A 20759-nucleotide genomic window follows, 5' to 3' on the forward strand; every position below is an offset into this window, starting at 1 on the left:
CGATGGAGTATATTTACTTTTATATTATTCATACTTCCTAATTTTTTTTCATGTTTTGTATGTATTATTATTTTACTTGTGTTGCAAGATAGTGAGAACATCAGCAAATTGTTTACATTTTTTAGCAGACAAAAAACCAAAACAATATAAAATCAGTTTAGTTTAGTGTGAAAATGACAGTTATAATTAAATGCTATGCTTAATATCCAAATCATTGTTTCAGTCGTCGATATTGTCAAAGTAATTGTTTGCAAAACGGAGAATTTGCTGAAGAGTGCTCAGCAGCAAGATGTCACAGTTCTCCTCCAGGTCAGTCTCATGGTTGTAGTTCTTCACTGGAAATATACAAGACACTGGTATGGCCAGTTGATCCACTCACCTCGTGGATCTGAGAAAAGGTGAAGGTCTTGTGTAAATACTTGTATAATCACCAGTAAAATGATTTTAATTGTCTGAGGAGTACACTGTTGCAAGTGTGAAATAAATCAAACATCAAGTTTAATTTTTAATCTACTTTAAATCAGTTACAGTCTTATATTTTCGGAACAGATTGTTGTTCCAAAGTTCAAACAAGCTCTCTAAACCAGAGAAGATCAATTGAACTCTCTAAACTTGGTGTGTCCAACATTCTTTGGCCAAGGGCTACAGTTGTTATTGTGAAGTTCGCTGAGGGGTGCATGTGTGAAAATCACAGAAAGTGATATACTGAATCTTAAATTTTAAGCACCAAAAGAATTACATGATGTAATATATGAGAAATATAAATAACTTTATGTATGTATAAAATAACATTTCCATGAACATGACAATAAATTCAGTTTCGTTCAGTGGCCTCCCCAGCACCAGATCTGAATACAGCAGAGCATCTTTGAAATGTGGTAGAACAGGAGATTTGCAGCATGAACGTACTAACAAATGTGTCACAATAACGTAATACAATCCTCTCAACGTGGATCAGAATCTCTAAAGAATTTTTCCAGGACCTTGTTGAATCCATGCAATTAAGAATTTAGGCTGTTCTGAGGACAAAGGCAGGGGGGTCCTACCTAGCATTAGAATGATATCCTTGAATCCATGAGTGGTTTGTCACACATGTTGCAACGCAGCTGGAATATAAAGTCACTAGTGTTTTGTCTCCTTTAATATCAGATGCTGTCTCCCAGTAAAGAAGCACAGGTTTGTGTGAGTTACTTTGAATGTGCTACATTTGTCAGAAAGTTTTCGTTTACGATTCAAAACCAAGTTCAGCAATCAAGTAAAAGAAGTTATCAGTGACAAAATCAAGAGCGTATGAAAATCAACAGCACAAACAAAAATATTACCACTAAGGATGACTAACTTACAGCTGAACATTTCCCTCACACTCCAGTGGAACCCCGAGTGAGGACAGCCAGACTCACTGTCTGCTCGCACTGTTGGTGTCTAACTATAACTGTATTACCATTTGATTCAATAGAATATCTGCATATGTTACTTTGTAGGACAAGAGTTGGACATTACTTCTCGAAAGCATTCACAGAAACATTCAAAGATGAACTGTAAAAACCTTGCCCACAGTGACCCTTTTTAAATGTATTAATGAATATTACAAGGCTTCAAAATCTTTGCAATATGAGCAGATGTTGTTGCAAAAATATACTGTAATTATAACACAGCCAATATATTTTCAGAATGCAATAACCAGTCCTCTAAATAGTAACTCTCACCTTCTTTTTATATATGGACTGCGATACACAGTCCCGTATGTCCTTCTTCACATAAATACATGCTTCATCCACTTTGCTCAGGATCAGTAGCTGGGGGACTCCTGAAATCATGTAATTTGTCACACATAAAAATCAACTACCAGAGTTCTTATTTGCTTAAATTCATTTTAGAAATATTCAATTTCAACAATTTTCTAATACTGCCTATACCTGTGAAGGACTGTATACACTCCCCCAAAACAAATTCCGGCCTAAAATAAATAAATTAAGAAACCTACGGTTCTTTTTAGTATCATGTGTCTCACAACTTAATTTGTGGGAAAATTTGACAATTTATTACTAACTAAAAGTAAAACAAGCACCCTTTTAATTACAAAGAAAAAGCAGAAATAAAAACCCACTTTTTATAAAACATTTGACATTTCTCAAAAGAAATACTTTTAAATTATTTGTTATCTTCAGACATTTGGCCATGAAATTTCTCTTATAAGGGCTATTATTCACATTTATTCATTGAGTAGCTGCCTTCTCCCAGCAACTTCCAACAAACTCTATGTCATGTTATCAGCCCACACACCTAGGTGACTTACAGTGCTACTTACAATGGGTCACTCATCCATATATCAGTGGAACACACACACACTCTCTCTCTCTCTATCACTCATACACTATGGGTGAACCTGAACAGCATGTCTTTGGATTGTGGGAGGAAACCCACACAGACACAGGAAGAACATGCAAACTCCACATAGACCAAGTGGGGATCAAACCCACATCCTCTTCCACCAATCAGACACTGTGAGACAGAAGCACTACTCACTGTGCTATTGTACCACCTGCTGCTGCTTTCAATATTATGTATTTGAAATGGTGACGTAAACTGTTAAAGACAGGTTCAGTATCAGAAATTCAAAATGTATGTGGAACAGCCCTCACTTCTCACAATAATTGTTCCCAACTTACCAATCTCATTGGCATTCCGTCGAATAGCAGCAATTTTTTTCATCAGCTGCTAGGCATGTCTGTGACTTTAGAGGCATCTATCACATATACTACGCAGTGGATCTTGTTTTGCAGTTTCACTGATTTCTCGAACTGAGGGTCGTCTTCTTTCAAGGGTGATGCTGTTTTCAACTAAAGATAGAGGAGGGGAAAAGAATGAATCACTGAGAGCAACACAAGGAATTATACAGGAAAAATAATGGCTTTTCCGAGCCCTTTCATATTACATAGAGTATGTGAAGTAGTGGTTTATTGCTCATTTGTGTGGACAAGAGGAAACCGAAATACGACTTGGAAAAACTAGTGAGCACAGTTAAAAAAAAATCTTCACCTCAGGTGTGTTGTGTTTACTCAGTAAACAAACTGAGAATGATTTTGTTAACTGGCATGTAGCCTCTTTTAATGTTCACGTTGGGTTTTCAAGACCAAAAGCTTATTTAGAATTCCTGCCTAAATCTCCTTCCTTGCTCCCTCGGTATCCTTCCTGTACCTACCGTACACTTCTGCCCTCTATAGGAAATAACAGAAACAACAACTGATCGCCACAAGGTGAATTTGTTTTCTCCATTGACCCTGAAGGTAAGAAACTGTTGAAATAAATGGCCAAGAGATTAAAAATGGTGACAGACACAGAAAGTGATTAGAACTGTTCAACAAAGTGGACATGGAGTTACAATTAAGCAGACGTCTTGCAAAAAAGTTCTATGTTTATGTACAAACTGTTTCACTTCAGTGTGTTGCTACTTTGAGGCACTTTGATCTGGATGTCCCATCAATAAGACACAAATGATGTGTCACTGTATACGAATAAAATATGCTGACAACACTTAACTTTCCGATCACAGAAAGTACAACTACCTCAGACGGTGGAAGTATCCTCCACAGAAAGGCAGAAAAGTTTTATCCAAAAGTGAAATCACAACCAGAAATGAGCAGGGTTATCAAGAAAACTACTTGTTATAAAGACACTTATAAATAAAGGACCTGCATGGTTTTCCAAATGTCAAACTGCCTTATTTTGTTTCTGTGCAGAAAGTTACTTAGACCAATAGAAATGAGGTGATATTTACAAATAATTTAAATAGACACAACAAACATTTGAGCTGATATATATAAATAGACTCTGGAGGATAGACTCAGGATAGACTCTGAACCACTTGAGACCCTGCATTTTATGAGTACAAGTGATTAAAAAATAACAAATGAATTGATTCTGTTATTACATATATAGATGTTTGAATGCACTCAGAATAAATGGGAGATTTCCATATCATTCATTTCTTTTTACAGATAATACTTTTCTGGGGAGGCACGGTGGGTTTAAATGCTGGTATTTATTATACATTTCTTTACCGTAGAGTTGTACCCTATACCGCTCTTTCAGGACCGCTCGTCCCATACGGGGTCGCGGGGAACCAGAGCCTACCCGGTAACACAGGGTGTAAGGCCAAACAGGGAGAGGACACACCCAGAACGGGACACCAGTCCATCGCAAGGCACCCGAACCAGGACTCGAACCCCAGACCCACTGGATAGCAGGACCCGGTCCAACCCACTGCACCACTGCACCACCATACCCCCCTTTGTACCCTTTATATTTTTGAAAATAATTGTAAAGCACCTTGAAAAAGAGCTTTCAAGATGTAAAATAAAGATTATTTTTATTAGAACAATTCTTGTAATAATTGTAATAACTTCTAAGGCTGTGTACCTCATTTTGCTGAGCCAGTCAAAGTATAACAGTTTGATTCATACTGATATTGTCTTACAAGACAATTATTTTTTTCACTTTCCTAGCACTTTCATTTTTAAATTTCACTTTAGGATGTATGAGAGATGATCATTTTACAGCATGAGGTAATCTCAAATCATAAAACACAGGACAGAAGATTTCTCGGAGATGTTTGCAATTGGATAGGGGGTGCGGTGGCGCAGTGGGCTGGACCAGGTCCTTCTCTCTAGTGGGTCTGGGGTTCAAGTCCCGCTTGGGGTGCCCTGTGACGGACTGGCGTCCCGGCCTGGGTGTGTCCTTTCCCCCTCTAGCCCTGAGTTGCTGGGTTAGGCTCCGTGACCCCATATGGGACAAGCGGTTCAGAAAGTGTGTGTGTTTGCAATTGACCACATTGGTATGAGGAAAAACTGAGGTGCATGAGAGAGAGGCTGCTCACCTTGTGTGGTGCTCAAGATCACTAAGGCTCATATTTTGAATTGAAATTTTTCACCTCGTAAGGCATTTCCCATAAATGTGTGTTAAAAAAACCTTATGCAAATTTCATGATTACAAATTAAAAGTGTTAGTACAAGTTCTCCTAAAATGATCATTCATGATGTAAAAAAACACTGTTTGAGCAAAACTTTTAAATGTTCAAATAAAAACAATGCATTAAATTTCCTTGTTCAATTTTCAGTGCTTACAATGTTCTGAGTTTTAGGTTACACTTAAAGCTAATCATATTTATATTAAATGCATTATTCATACCTGATACCGGTCAGGAACATGCCCCTTCAGAATGTTGCAAATGTCTTCAACATGCACTCCTTCACCTGGAGCCGCTTTCAACCCCATGGTGTCGCACACAATGAATGAGAGTGGCTTGCCATCCTCGCCTGCTTTAATCCTGAAAGGAAGAAGCTGGAAGCAAAGGTAATTTTTCAAAATTATTTTGAAGTAGTATTACTATAAAATGTTTCAATATAAAGTGAGCATTATAAGTACTGGGTTGGTGAAGACTACATATAGACATGGCTATAGACCACAGTTGAGTAAAAAAAATATATTACAAGTTTTAATGCATTAAAGATGAGCTACTTTGTGAGTTTGCTTTCGTGTGTTTGCTTTTTGAAAGATCCAAGTACCTGGGTTGTCACACCATCACCAGAATTGCCTGAGATGGCTTGGTTGGTAACATAACCATGGAAGACAGAGCTGATGGAGTTGAAGAAGCTGGACTTTCCAGCACCAACAGGACCAACCAGCAGAATCCGTGCCTGACTCACTGAACTGATACTGGGCTTTGTACCTCTTGATTTCATTTATCAGCTCATTCTTTTTCCTAGAAGGAACAAAAACAGGAACATGAAATAAACAAATAAATAACCATATGCAACAGGTTCTGCTCCCTGAAAGAAGCTGATGTTTCACAATGATTTAAGTCATTTAAGTTTGTGTAAAGGCTCAGAGGATCCAGGTTAGAATACAAAATGTGCTATTGGACTGAATAAGAAACTCATGTCTATTAGAAAAGTTATTTGTTTCATAAGTGGCTGCAGAGGTTTTTCACTGTACGGTATGCAATTGTATAACACGTACTCTGATTTCCACACAATTTTCCTCCATGTTTCTTCAAAACGTCCTTCAAATTCTGAGAAAAAAAACAACAAAATAGAACAAAATAATACAAGCCACAGTTTATTTTTAAGCTGAAACCAGAGTAATCTGTCTTAAACTGTAAGGCACTGATTGAGTAACTGTAACGGTTTGAACCTCAGACCAGTTTATAACATTTGTATAGGCAGTACAGTAGGCAGTGGCTACAACAATCAGAATGTCCCAGGTGAAGAACAAATAAAGCAGGTGGAAGAACAATTATTAATTTAGCTGACACTTTCTGTTACTTGATTTGTAAGTGGGGGGCGTGGTGGCATAGCGGGTTCAGCCCTTTCCCGTTGTGTGGCGCGTCTGTGGTTTGACCCCTTACATTTTTATTTTGCTCAAAACAATTATTAACATTACATTTTTTGCTGAAGCACAATTATCGTAAAATTCAGTACAACTGAAAATTTTTCAGGCAAATTCCATAAAAGTTTTTTCTAAACAAAGAACACTCACTTTTGTCATTCATGTCCCTTATGTAGTCGTTCGCAAAAGAAAGTATTTTCTGAAGAGCGCTGAGTAGCAAGATGTCATCATTTTGCTGAAGCTCCACCTCACAGGTGTAGTTTTTCACTGGAAACACAGAAAGCAGTGGTATGCCCAGATGAGCACTTGCGTCCTTGATCTGAGGTGAAGGAAAAGGTGAAGTTCGTTTGTGAATAAATGCAATGAGGTTAGATGTCTCAAGAAAACAGTCTGTTAAATATCTATGTCAAAATCAGTATTTGAAATTGTTTGGTGATCACAGAGCGGTCAGTACATTACTACTATGGGCTTTAAGGTCACAGGTGCCAAAATGTGCTGCACATGTAATTTCCTGTTCTCTGTACATCATTTTAAAACATTAAATATTATTTTGACTGCAACTTGTAGTTTCAAAAATGTATTACTAGAGATAAATCAATGTTCATAGATACTTGTTTGAAAATTTCAGCTACGAAGTCCATTTAACATGTTGCTGTTCTTATTTTTATAGCAAATACGTGATGGTAAACTTCTTGTAGAAGCTCAGTAAATCCAATAATCAATAAATTGCTGTATTCCCTTACCCCAAAACTGCAGCAACCTCTTTTAACTCAAAGTTTCTGCTGCACATTTATTACTAGGCTCTACATTAGAACTCGGTGCAATTTCTTTCAAGCTTTAATTTTGATGTTTGCAGCTGTTTAAACTTTTTTAGATGGTCAATAAATTTTATTGAAACACATTCATTTTTCAAAGTTCACTAAACTAACGCAGCAAATCTCACCATTTTTTGCAGGTATACACTGTGATACACTTTCTGTATGTCTTTCTCTACAGGGGGACATCCATGATCCACTTTGGTCAGAAGCAACACCTGGGGGACACCTGAAACATGGATTTTGTCTCTCAAATGTGACCAGGAGCTGAGGTGGTAAATAACACTTCATGTAATTTTACATATGGTAAGTGAACCATTGTACCTAACAATGTCACTTTCCTCATTATGGCTGCATCTGTATAATGAAGCACATATCAATCTCACAAAAGTCAGGCATGAAATGTAGCGAAAGGAATGTAGCTTTTCCATTGTTCAGTTATCGGTTCCTTTTTCCACTAAAACACGTTAGAGCACTTTGTGTGAACAGGTGACTGTTCATTAAAGCTATAAATAGAAAACCAACACTGCTCCTGTATGACATAGACACCAAAAGGAATGGAAAACCCGTGAGTGAAACCTTGATGTGATGTGCTGCAGTTTCATTCTGCTTTCATATCTCTCTCCCCCTCTTCAGGTCAACTGGACATTTATAGCCTTTTGTTACCCTAAACAGTTCAGTTACAGGTCGCTGTGTTTCCTTGGATGCAATGTTTTTACAGTGCAGTACAGTAAGCCCAAACTTGTATCACAATCTATTGTCAAAATCAAAATATTATATAATACTCAGGACTTGAGGACATACTTGACCACACGCCCCTACTTCTCTGCATGATCATATTGACTTACTAAATTCATTGACTTTCTTTCGAATTGCACGAAGTTTCTCCCACAGAGTGACTGGAATGACTGATACTTTGGATACTTCGAGAAAATATGCAACACAGTGGATCTTGTTTTCCAGTTTTTTCTAACTGCTGGACTTGCAGTCTTCAAAGCTGCTACAGGACTGAACTAAACAAAAGGAAAAGGTAATAAATCAAAAAGAGAACAGGTTTCCCCCTATCTTACAAACTACTTCTCAAACAGTACCGCAATATCATACGAAAGCTCAAAGCCACTCAAATTAAATCAGATTTTTTTTTTTTTTTTTTGTAAAACCGACCAAAGCAATCTGTTACATTTCATCCATGTTTGGAACAACTTCTTCCTCTGAACAGCTGTTTTCTTTCAGAATATTTTTGCATTATTCAAAATATTAACATGAGTTGCCAGTTATTGGTACTGAGGCCTCACCACTGCTCCAGTTGCTTGCTGCAACTTGACGCTGCTGCCAAGCTATGCATGTCAGTCATCAGGAAAAAGTAGAAACATAAATAAACTGCAGAAATGTCAAGGTAGAAGAGGGTAGCTTTTATATTCTTTCAGTTTTATTGTTTCAAAACTTTTTAATTTTCAGTGAGATTAGTGAGAGGAGTTCTAACATAAATGCAGCACTGAAGAATCCTGATTCAGTACAGGAGCAGCATGGTGGTGCAGTGAGTAGTGTTGCTGCCATCATTGAAACATAGATGGATGTAGCCTTGACACCTTACGCTGGGTATGAATAGTGCTTACCCACTCCTGCTAGTTCAGTATGTCTGTTGTCATGTAAAGATAATGTAAAACTGGTGTGTAGTACTAACCATGAATAATGAACACATGATATACACACACACACACACACACACACACACACACACATTGTCTGAACCGCTTGTCCCATACGGGGTCGCGGGGAACCGGAGCCAACCCGGTAACACAGGGCGTAAGGCCGGAGGGGGAGGGGACACACCCAGGACGGGACGCCAGTCCATCGCAAGGCACCCCAAGCGGGACTTGAACCCCAGACCCACCGGACAGCAGGACCGTGGTCCAACCCACTGCGCCACCGCACCCCCACACATGATATATTTTAGTATAAATAAAACTGTTAATTTTCAAAAATGGTTTGGGGTTTGCAGTATGCTTCCCCATAGTGAGGCGAACAAAACGATTTTTTAGTTGGGATGTTTGGACTAAGCTTTGAAATATTCAGATTAACAGATGGAGCTGAAGTAACGAACTGTTTACTGTACACATGACAATAAGCTCTTGAATCTTGAATCTAATGTATCTCTGTTTTAGTCTCTGTTCAAAATTCTCGTAATAATGGTTATCCTTACCTGGGACCTGTCTCCGATTTTACCATTCAGAATGTTAGGAATGTCTTCAATATTCAGCCCTTGTGCTAGGCCCTTCTCTAGTCCCATGGTGTCACACAGGATGAATGGCAGAGGTTCACCATCTTGACCTGCCTCAATCTGGTAAGTGCGAAACTGGAAACACAAGTGACAATTAAACAAGGTTTGGAACAGCATTATAATGTGATATGTTATATACACAATATGATTATTCCGGGAATAATTTGCAGTCATTTTTTTTATTTCTCACAAAACCCTTGTACCTTGAGGGTCAAGCTGCTTTCTGAAGTGGTGCCTGTCACAGCTTGGCTGGTAATATGCCCATGGAAGACAGAATTGATGGAGTTGAAAAAGCTGGACTTTCCAACACCAACAGGACCAACCAGCAGAATCCGTGCCTGTTTCACTGAACTGACACTGGGCTTGAACCTCTTGATTTCATTTAACAGTTTTTTCTTCTCCTAGAAGGAAACAAAAATGGGAAATTAGCCATTCATACAATTAGAATAATGTCGTAAAATTACACAAATTTAAAATTAACATTCAATTGGCACATACTCTGCAGTCCATTCAATGTCCCTCCATGGTTTATCAAGAAGTTTTTCAAAGTCTGAAAGAAAACAGAAAAGGGCATTAGAATATTTGCAACTTACAAACAAAACCTTATTGTAATTGAAAACAGAACCACCAGCACGAGTTCTTTAGAACACTGTGTGACACTCACTGTTTTCTCCAGGTCTGGCAGCACCCATGTTGATTTTAGTGGGTTGTTTGAATGTTGTCCTGAGAGCTTGTTTAAATCTTGTCCCAACAGTTTCTCATTTAAAGTTTTCAGACTTTCCACCGGACCGGTTCTATACCATTTCATGTAACCAGAGTTGTTAATAACATGTTTTAAAAAATTGATTCAGTTAATGGCATTATGTTGTGAACTGCAGGGTGCCTTAAAAATGTGCAACATTTTACATTCAACCACTTATTCAACCACAAATTCAACATATCTCAGAAACCTTGTCTATGTATATCAAATATCTACCTCCAATAGCAATGGACTGACAACTTCTAAAGAGTGTATACATTTTTGAACGGTATAAATAAGGAAACTGTAAAAAGTCTTAATGCTCAAATTTATTTACTGCTTCCAATTATATTATCAAACAAAAATTAAAATTTTCCCTATCCCTCAAGCATTGAGCACAAGGCTGGTGGGGTGTACACCCTGAACAGGATGCCAGTCTATCACAGGGTAGCCCGTACACCCAACTTTTAGCATGACCAAGTAACCAGAATTGCATGCCTTTGCACTGTGGTAGGAAACCAGGCGTTTGGAGGAAAACCTATGCTGACACAGGGGAACATGCAAACTCACGCAGAGACTTGAGCAGAGATCGAATCCCACATTCTCTCTCAACACCAGGCACTGCGAAAGCGCAGTGCCATTCGCTGTACAAACCGTGCCACCCCATTCTTGGTATATCGAAATAAATTCTACTTCATATTTCCAACATAACAATCTGTATTTCAGAAATTTGGTGTATAACATTAGTTTTACAACATGTGGTAAGCATAGCTTGTTCCAGATTTCAGTCAGCTTATAACATTTTTTGTTGTTGTGTGAGAGAATAATTTATGCTGCCTGCTGTGACCTGCAGAGGTCACGTTCACATGGTCGCTTTCAAGGATGGGTTTAAACTTTAGAAACCCTGACAAGTGTAAAAAGTGTGACATCCATTCGTGGTCTCCTTTACTGCTAAAGTGTTTTTAGCATCGTAACAAATTTTTAAAATATTTATATTTTAAGCATGCATTTGTGAGCTACACAGAACACATTTTCCCAGATCATTCCTTTCACTTTCATATTTTCCCTCTAAAACAGACACACACTGGCTGAAACTGTTTGTTTGTACCAAGTGGGGTTGCGGCAAGGCAGAGTCTAGCCTGGCAGCACAGGGCGCAGGGCAGGAGGGGAAGGGGAACACACCCAGGGCAGGACAGCAGTCCATTACAAGACACCCCAAGCTGGGCTCGAACCCCAGACCCACCAGAGAGTGGGATCCAGCCAAACCCTCTGCCCCCCCGCCCTGTCCCGCCCCTGTCCTGCCCCACCCAAACAGCAAAACTGATAATACTTTATAGCATGTAAAACACCGCACCACTAAAGATCAGTTTAAATGTAATAATTCAGTAACATTAAATCAATACTGAAAGTTAAAACGCAGTTCATTGTTATGATTCATGAATGTCTTATTGTTATTTTATATTGATATTAGTAATATTGATATAGGTAATATGGATAGTCCTTAAATACAGAAGCGTTCAAATGCATAAACATGACTAACAGCACATTAAACTCACCTTGGTAAAATAATGTGAGGAGAAACAGTTCTAGTTGAGAGAAAAAGTGAAAGCTATAGGATATTACATGTTGTTTTTGTGCTCTAAGGGGTGGGGTTAGATCTTAAACTGAGAATCCTACCAGTGTAAAAGTGTGTCATCCACCCCATATCTTCTCTACTGTCCAAGTGAATTTCACTTTTCAGACTTTTTTTTTCATACTCTGAGCAGCGCAGTTGAAACATATGGACTAAACTAAAACCCTATGAAACATGACAGCGGTGAAAATACTGTATAGAAACATGGTACGTTTTCTTTAAAATACATTTATGAGAAGCAGAGAATGAAGGTCTTTCTGTTTCTAGGGAGCACCTTTCAGTTTCATATTTAAACAGTTTCTTCTCACAATTCCTGTTAGGCTGATTATTGTGTTAAATGCAATAATGAAAACAGTCTCCAATGAATTAAAAAGTACATGACATGGTATAGAATACATATAAAAGTAATAGTCCTCCTACACATTGTTGAACTCGAACTAAGATACAGCAACAAACGTTTTCATTACATTTAAAGAGAAATGCATGTACCAAATTCTGATGGTAATGTTTTTAGGTTTTGTAACATAATTTTAAATAGGCCTATACATATTTTAAACATACATTTTATGAGATACACAGAACACATTTTTCCAGATTGTTCGTTTCCTTTTCATATTTAAATGGACTGAGTATATACTTTATGGCATGTAAAACACTGCTCCACTAAAGATAAAGTTTTTCAGTTTAAATGTAATAATCCACACACCCATCATCTGAAACTACTTGTACCATGTGGGGTCGCAGGGAGGCGGAGCCTAACCCAGCAACACAGGCGTAGGGGGACACACTCAGGACAGGATGCCAGTCCGTCACAAGGCACCACAAGCGGGACTCGAACCCCAGACCCACGGCAGAGGAGGAACCGGGCAAACCGGGCAAACCTGCTGCGCTGCTGTGCCACCGCCGCCTTTTTGCTGCTTAACACGTTATTTACAATTTTACCCATAATCCAACTATGTACAACTAACAAATCTTCCCACCTAAAGTAAACACCAGTAACGCGGGTCGTTACAATACAATTTTAAATATACTTATTTTAAACATGCATTTTGTGAGATACACAGAACATATTTTTCTGGATCGTTCGATTCATTTTCATATTTAAATTGACAAATTCTTTCCCTCTAAAACCGCAAAACTGATTAAATACGTTATAGCATGAAAAACTGACTGTTCCACTAAAGATAAATGTTATCAATTTAAACGTAATTATGCAATAACGTTTAATCAATACAGAAAGTTAAAACACAGTTATTACTTTAATTTATGAATCTATTTTGATATTAGTAAGACAGATAGTCCCTAATTATACAGAAGCGTTAAAATGCAAAAACATGACTAACAGCACATTAAACCCACCTCGGTAAAATGACGCGAGGAAACAGTCCCGAGGAGAGAGAGAAAGTCAAAGTGAAAGAAAGTTGTGGGATATTACTTGTTCTTTTCTGTGCTAAGGGGGTGGGGTTACATGTCCTCTAGTATGCAAGGAAAATTTAATTTTAACACGATATATAATACTATGCTACATTGCTTATTGTTCTCTTTGTAACAGCCACCCTTCCCGAGAGTGGTGTTATATGTTTGGGTGTCCTGCTGCCCTAACCTGCCCTGTGTTTGTGATTTCACTAACCCTCCAAAACTTAGTGTATGTGACTTACCTTTCTGTTCAAAGCTAAGTACAACCCTGTCTGTCAGTGTTGAGGATGGGAGACAGGAGGGAGGGCTTGGACCCAAGTGCGGGTGCTTTTATGGTGCCAAAACACAGGAGCAATTAGAGACAGAGGTCGGGGACAGGCGAGGGTCTTACTATGTGCGAACGTCATTTCAGGGCTGAAGCAATACTCAGTTAACAGGTGAACAAGCCGAGGTCAAAAAAGCCAGGAGAATCAGGAACTTTAAACAGGGTACTGGAAAACAGCAGGCTGAATTCACAAGCCAGTAGATAGGCATTGTAGATTCCATACCCTTTGCTGTGACGGCCTTTCCTATATACCTGGCAATGTTAATCAGCAACAGGTGCTGTCACTGAGCTTGCAGGTGTGGGCGTGACATTTGCATTTACATTTACATTTATTCATTTAGCAGACACTTTTTTCCAAAGCGACATATATCTCAGCAAAAGTACAATTTATGCATTACATTAAGAGAAGGAGACATAGCTGCAGACATGAAAGTCTCAAGCAAACCTAGTTTGTTACCTACCACTTGCTGCACCGAGGTTCTTCGTTCCAGTAGGTGCATAAGACAGACACAGGATAGACAAATCCCGATACCCACCCACCAATTTTTTTTTTTTTAAATGTTCTAAGATACACAAATAAGCAACTACAATGCCAGCGTAGTGACTGAATAAAGGTTGTATCTAGAGATGCTTATGGAGTTACGATGCATGAACAGTTACACCGTAACTGAGAAATGAGTAGAGGAGATACATGGGAGCGCTTTGGCAAATCAAACACAACTCGTGCAGCAGCATTCTGTAGAAGCTGCAGAGGTTTGATGGCATTAGCAGGAAGGCCACACAGGAGAGAGTTGCAGTAGTCCAAACGGGAAGTCACCATGGTCTGGGCAAGTAATTGTGCAGAGTCGGTAATGAGATAGGGACGGGTCCTACGAATATTATGCAGGATGTTATCTGTAGGACCGGGTTGTGGCTTCAATGTGCTGAGAGAAGGACAGACTCGCGTCAGTCGTTACTCCCAGACTCTTAGCCAAGGAGACAGGCAAAATGAGCAAGTTGTCCAGTTTGATTGACAGTTTGTGACAAGAGCTGGCCAACTGGGAGGTAAAGAATCTCTGTTTTGGAGAGGTTGAGCTGGAGGTGGTGATCATTCATCCATGAAGAGATGTCCAACAGGCGGGCAGCAATGCGTGCGGAGATGTCTGACGCACCAGGTGGAAAGGAGAGGAAGAGCTGGGTGTCATCAGCATAGCAGTGGTATTTGAATCCATGGCAGGCTATGACCGGACCGAGGGAGGAGGTGTAGATCGAGAAAAGAAGAGGACCCAATACCGAGCCCTGCAAAACACCGGTTGAGAGAGGCAGAGGAGAAGAACGAGAGCTCTGCCAGACCACTTGATAGAATCTGTCAGAGAGGTAAGACTCAAACCATCTTAGTGCTGCACCTTTGATCCCAAGATGGTTAAGAGAGGAGAGTAGAATCTGGTGATTGACAGTGTTGAACGCTGCAGATAGATTGAGGAGGATGAGGACCGAGGAGAGGGAGGCAGCTCTAACAGCTTGAATAGTGTCATATATCGCCAGAAGGGCAGTCTCAATGGTGACCAACTTTGAAACCAGACTGATAACCATCGAGGGTTTTTTTAACAGAGGTGAAATTAGAGTGGTTTTGAAGGCGGCTGGAAAACAGCCAGAGGAGAGTGAGGAGTTGATGATTGTAGAGATAAAGGGGGATTGTTGTGGGGAAATGTTCAGAAGGAGTGATGATGGGATGGGATGGGATCCCTACGTCACTGTGCATAAGCCAGGTTACTAACTAAAACTTATATTCTGTATTGAAGTACTAAAGAAGCACTAGGAAACTGCTTGCAGTGCCTTGATACTAATCTCGCTTTGTGATAAATATAGGAAGTAATCAATCAGAAAAATGTATACGCCTCTGCCCTCTAATGTATACTGACTGAGCACTTTATTAGTAATGCTATACCAATACTGGGGCCTCACTTTACTTTCAAAAAAGCCTAATTTCTTTGTGGCATGGATTCCACAAGATGTTGGAAACAGTTCTTCAGTATTCTGGTCCATTTTGACATGATTGCATTACGCAGTTTTTGCACATTTGTCAAATGCGCATTAATAATGTGAATCTCCTGTTCTACCATATCTCAAAGGTGTTCTGTTGGATTCAGATCCGGTGACTGGGAAGTCATTGAAGAACACTGAACTCATTGTCATGTTCATGAAACCACATTGAAACAACTTTTGCTTTGTGATATGATGTAGGGCAGCACGCTGGTACAACGAGTAACACTGCTGTCTCACAGTGCCTGGGTGGTGTGAGAGAATGTGGGTTTGATCCCCACTCAGTCTGTGTGGAGTTTGTATGTTGTCTGCGTGGGTTTCCTTTGGGTGCTCTGGTTTCTTCCCACAGTCCATAGACATGCTGTTCAGATTCCCCCATAGTGTGTGAGTGACACAGAGAGAGTGTGTTTCACGTGGATGGATGAGTGACCCAGTGTAAGTCACCTTGGTGAATGAGGTGTGTGGGCTGGTAACACTACATAGTATCCATTGTAAGTTGATTTGGAGAAAAGTGTCTGCTAAGTGAATAAATGTAAATGTATTCTCATGCTGGAAGTATAGTTACTAGAACATGGGTAAATTGCAGCAGCAAAGAGATGTATGTGGTCAGCAACAACATTCAGGCTGTGGCATTCAAGCAACGAGTGATTGGTATTAATGGGCCCAAAGTGTACCAAGAAAACATTCCCCACACTCTTATACCACCAGCCTGGACTGTTGACACAAGGCAAGTTAGCTCCGTGGATTCATGTTGTTGATGCCAAATTCTGACTTTCCAATTTGTGTGCCTTAGCAGAAGTCGAGACTCATTTCTCCAGTCTTCAGCTGTCCAGTTTGGGTGAGCCTGTGCCCACTGCAGCCTCCGCTTTCTGTTCTTGATTGACAAGGAGTGGAACCTGACATGGTCTTCTGCTGTTGTAGCCTATCCACCTCAAGGTTTGATGTGTTCTTAGTATATAAGAGACTATTAAGTGCTGTTCAGAGAGTCTGTCTCCTCAGTTGCTTAGTGTGCTGAACTGCTATCCAATAAACTACTGAATAATTACTTTTAAGTGTTGGTTGAGAGGGACGCGGTGATGCGGCGGGCTTGGCCGGGTCCTGCTTTCTGGTGGGTCTGGGTTTTGAGCTTGCTTGGGTTGCCTTGCGAAGGACTGGTGTCTTGTCCTCGGTGTATCCCCTTCCCTTCCAGCCTTGCGCCCTGTGTTGCTGGGTTAGGCTCCGGCTCGCCACAACCCTGCTTGGGACAAGCGGTATCAGCCAGTGTGTGTTGGCTGAAAAAATTCCACCACAGTTCTTTGGTATTACAGATAGGACCTCAACATCCAGAAAAGGCAATGAGGTGGCAAACAGAGGCCTCAACAGGATAACATTGCAGCAACTGAATAATAATTCTAGCTTGTTGTTCAGTAGTTCAGTAGAACTTTTCATTGTTGTTCTGTATGAATGTGTTTGTAAGATTGTGTAAGGAGAGTGGATATGTATAACTACATAACACTTTTTCATACATAGACCTGAAATGCATGCTCCTTGGTATGCTATGTAATTATTGCTATTTATTGGTTTTCAACCCATGTTGCTCAGAACAGGAGTGACTCATTCTTAGATTAGAAATTATCTTAATTTCTATCTCAGCCTTCTGCCACCTCAGAGCTGTCCGGACACCAGAGACCAGTGATCGCTGGGAGGATTAGGACACAAGAACAAGCAGCGTGTTTCGTTCCAAATCCTCAAGTTTATTGTGTGTTCACATAGATTATATACTATTTTGCAGAACAAAGAAATAAGTTTTCATCGCTTTAAAAAGCGAGTCAGGGTCTAGGGACAAAACCACAAAAGGTAATGTTAAACAACAGAGCACTGTGATTGGTTATACATATAGAGAGGATATATGATACTTCAGTCGCATCCGTTAGCCCTTTTACCTTAAGCAAAGAGAGAGAAGTTAAAACAAGAACTCCAACGTGCACTCATATTCTTGACAGGTCTGACACAAACCAGAAGGACAGAGAGGTCAAGGTAGAGAAGAGACACGAGAGCCAGTTATTTCTCACGCTCATATTTTACTAGAGTCAGTTATAAGTTCAAGGCAGAAGCGCACCTTGGGTAGATTACTTACTTCTTGTTTTAGGAGCACCTGGGTTTCGGGGGTTGGGAATTCTATCAGCAACTGGTACGCACCGTATGTATAAGTCTCACACACACACACACACACACACACACACACACACACATTTTCAGAACCGCTTGTCCCATACGGGGTCGCGGGGAACCGGAGCCTACAAGGCAACACAGGGCTTAAGGCCGGAGGGGGAGGGGACACACCCAGGACGGGACACCAGTCCGTCGCAAGGCACCCCAAGCGGGACTCAAACCCCAGACCCACCGGAGAGCAGGACTCGGCCAAACCCGCTGCACCTCCGCACTCCCCAACACATTTTCACATATTATTTCACATAACACAAATTATTTCTTAACTGACAATTTCCTCTTTCCATCTACTCCATTGTGTTCATTCAATGACATTTTTATTTAACACCATGCTCCTGTCATGTGTCCAGATTATATTAGATGAACCCTCTGTTGTTATAGGACCTTGTTCGATGTATAGGTATTTACTTTTTCTATATACTTTTTCTTGGATACCAATTCTTCAGATGCTGTCTCTAAGGCCATGTTTTAAGAAACACTAAAATCTTATTTAAGAAACCAGATGATCTCATACTCTACCCATAAAAAGAAATGTGTAAGGGAAAGTTTGAAGGAACTTGAACTAATTTATAAACCTTACTAATAGTATGGTACTGTACCCTGTTTCAAATTATTTGTCTGCTGGAGGCTGAAAACAAACTTTGATTTGCTCTGCACCCATGATGTTGAAACACACACACACATTTCCAGAACTGCTCATCCCATAGGGGGTTGCAGGAAACCGGAGCCTACCTGGTAACACAGGGCGTAAGGCCAGAGGGGGAGAGGACACACCCAGGACGGGACACCAGTCCATCACAAGGCACCCCAAGCGGGACTCGAACCCCAGACCCACCGAAGAGTGGGACTGCAGTCTAACCCACCGCGCCACTGCATCCTCTCCATGTTGGAACACTGTTATTGAAAATATGTTCTACCCATTATGAACAAGGGGACCAAGCCAATAAACATTTAGCCCATCCCCTGTGCACCTTTTAGCCCACACACCACAACTAATTTCAAGGCTTTATGTCAAGGCCAGTTCCAGCAAAACTACACCAAGTTATACACCCCAAAATCCATTATTGATCATGTATCACAAGACACATTCTCATACTTGTTTAAGGTCCTCTCTCTATCAAGTTTCAAGTTTACTGTCATAGGTACAAGTACTGTCTACAAGTATCATGAAATTCTTCTTGAATGTTTCTCCCCAGGTCAGGCGGTGTGGTGGCGCAGTGGGTTGGACCACATTCCTGCTCTCTGGTGGGTCTGGGGTTCAAGTCCTGTTTGGGGTGCCTTGTGATAGATTGGTGTCCTGTCCTGGGTGTGTCCCCTCTGGCCTTATGTCCTGTGTTGCTGGGTAGGCTCCTGTGACCCTGTATGGGACAAGCGGTTCTGAAAGTGTGTGTGTTTCTTCACAGACTTTGGACAAGACAGAGACAATACAAATACTGAACAAACAAATCACTCAGAGAATGTCAAAATAAGGTTTGATGAGCCTCTCTCATGTCTGAAGTATTCAGACTGTAAAGCCCTTTAGTAGAGTTGGGTTTTATAAGATCTTCTCAGTTCAGGTGTCTTAAATTTAATGTGTACTGAATTAGTGTGTGTGTGTACTGAATTAGTTAGTGAATGTAAGACACTTCCTCCCACTCTTCATTATGCCTTCATATCTCTCCTATTGAAAAAACACAAAGACCCTTCAGACTCTAGGTCTTTCCACCCAATGTGTCTCCTTAACTGTGATGTCAAAGTCTTAGCTCAAATATTCACAAAAATTTGAAAGCTGATCTTCCTTCAGTTATTGTAGTATATCAAACCAGCTTCACTGGAACACCTGTTTTTTTAATATTTGATGGCTGGTTAATATCTTACGCACAGGTGTTATGTATAACACCCAAAATCGTTATATCCTTGAATACAGTAAAAGTTTTCAATTGAACAGAATGTATTTATATGTTCTATTCCCTGGAGAGGAGTTTTGGATCTCACTTTATTCATGCATTAAATGTCTGTATAGTTTTCCTGTAGCCTCTGTCTGAAATAATTTTCAATGAATAATTTCAATTTAAAAAAATTATTTCAAAAATCAGTGACACACAAAGTGTAAATTTAAAAATGATTATTTTACTGCACAACTAAATACTATTAATTATATTTAATGATTTTACAAGCCATGTCACATATACATTTAGACCTTATTTTACAAACAACCACATTACGTGTTTTTGAATAAACAACATTTTTCAGTTTTATTTCATTTTTCCTCACGGTTGAATTTTCTATTTCTCCACCGCGGAGCGAAAATGCCTTGAATTTCCACTAATCGCCATTGGATGGCAGCAAAACGCACTCAGAAGAGAAACTCAAATGACACTGGAGGGAGGGTGAGCGAGTAGGAGCGTGTTTTTTTTCTCTTTTATTTTGATGTGAACTTAATTTGAATGTTTCTTCATGTAAATAAAAGAAATAAATAAAAGAAAATAAACTGGCATCCCATCCATAGTGTACCCTGTTTCACTTCTTATGTTTCTAGTATAGCTAACCATAGACCGCGTCATACAACAAAATGATGTCTTGTAGAGAATTTAAAATTCATTAGTGTTATCTGTTCTAGTTTTGTTTTTTTTTTTTTTTTTTGAAAACAGAACCTGTGAAAGCAGAGATACAAGCAGACTTGGAGGGGTGTCTTCTCACATCAGGACACATCAGATAATCCCTAAAAAATTCAACACCGGGACATCTTGCAAAGACATGGTGCAACATCCATAGAGGAGGTTTGCATGCAGCTGTCCTGTCTGGAGCTCCAGTCCGAAGTGAGGCTCATGGATGAGTGTAAACGGAACAGAATCAGTGCTGTACAGCTACAGGCCACACACAGTAAAGGCAGACGATTCCAGTTCTAAAGTGACTGTTTATTAAACTCACGATACTTTATGCACTCACATTAT

At 39.8% G+C, this 20759-nt stretch overlaps 1 pseudogene; it reads right to left on the reverse strand.

Moving 5' to 3' along the window:
• Positions 1-203: 203 nt before the first annotated feature.
• On the reverse strand, positions 204-10175 carry LOC114911271 (uncharacterized; annotated as a pseudogene).
• Positions 10176-20759: the final 10584 nt, after the last annotated feature.

This window comes from Scleropages formosus, chromosome 9 (genome assembly GCF_900964775.1).
Source record: "Scleropages formosus chromosome 9, fSclFor1.1, whole genome shotgun sequence".
Lineage (NCBI taxonomy): Eukaryota > Metazoa > Chordata > Actinopteri > Osteoglossiformes > Osteoglossidae > Scleropages > Scleropages formosus.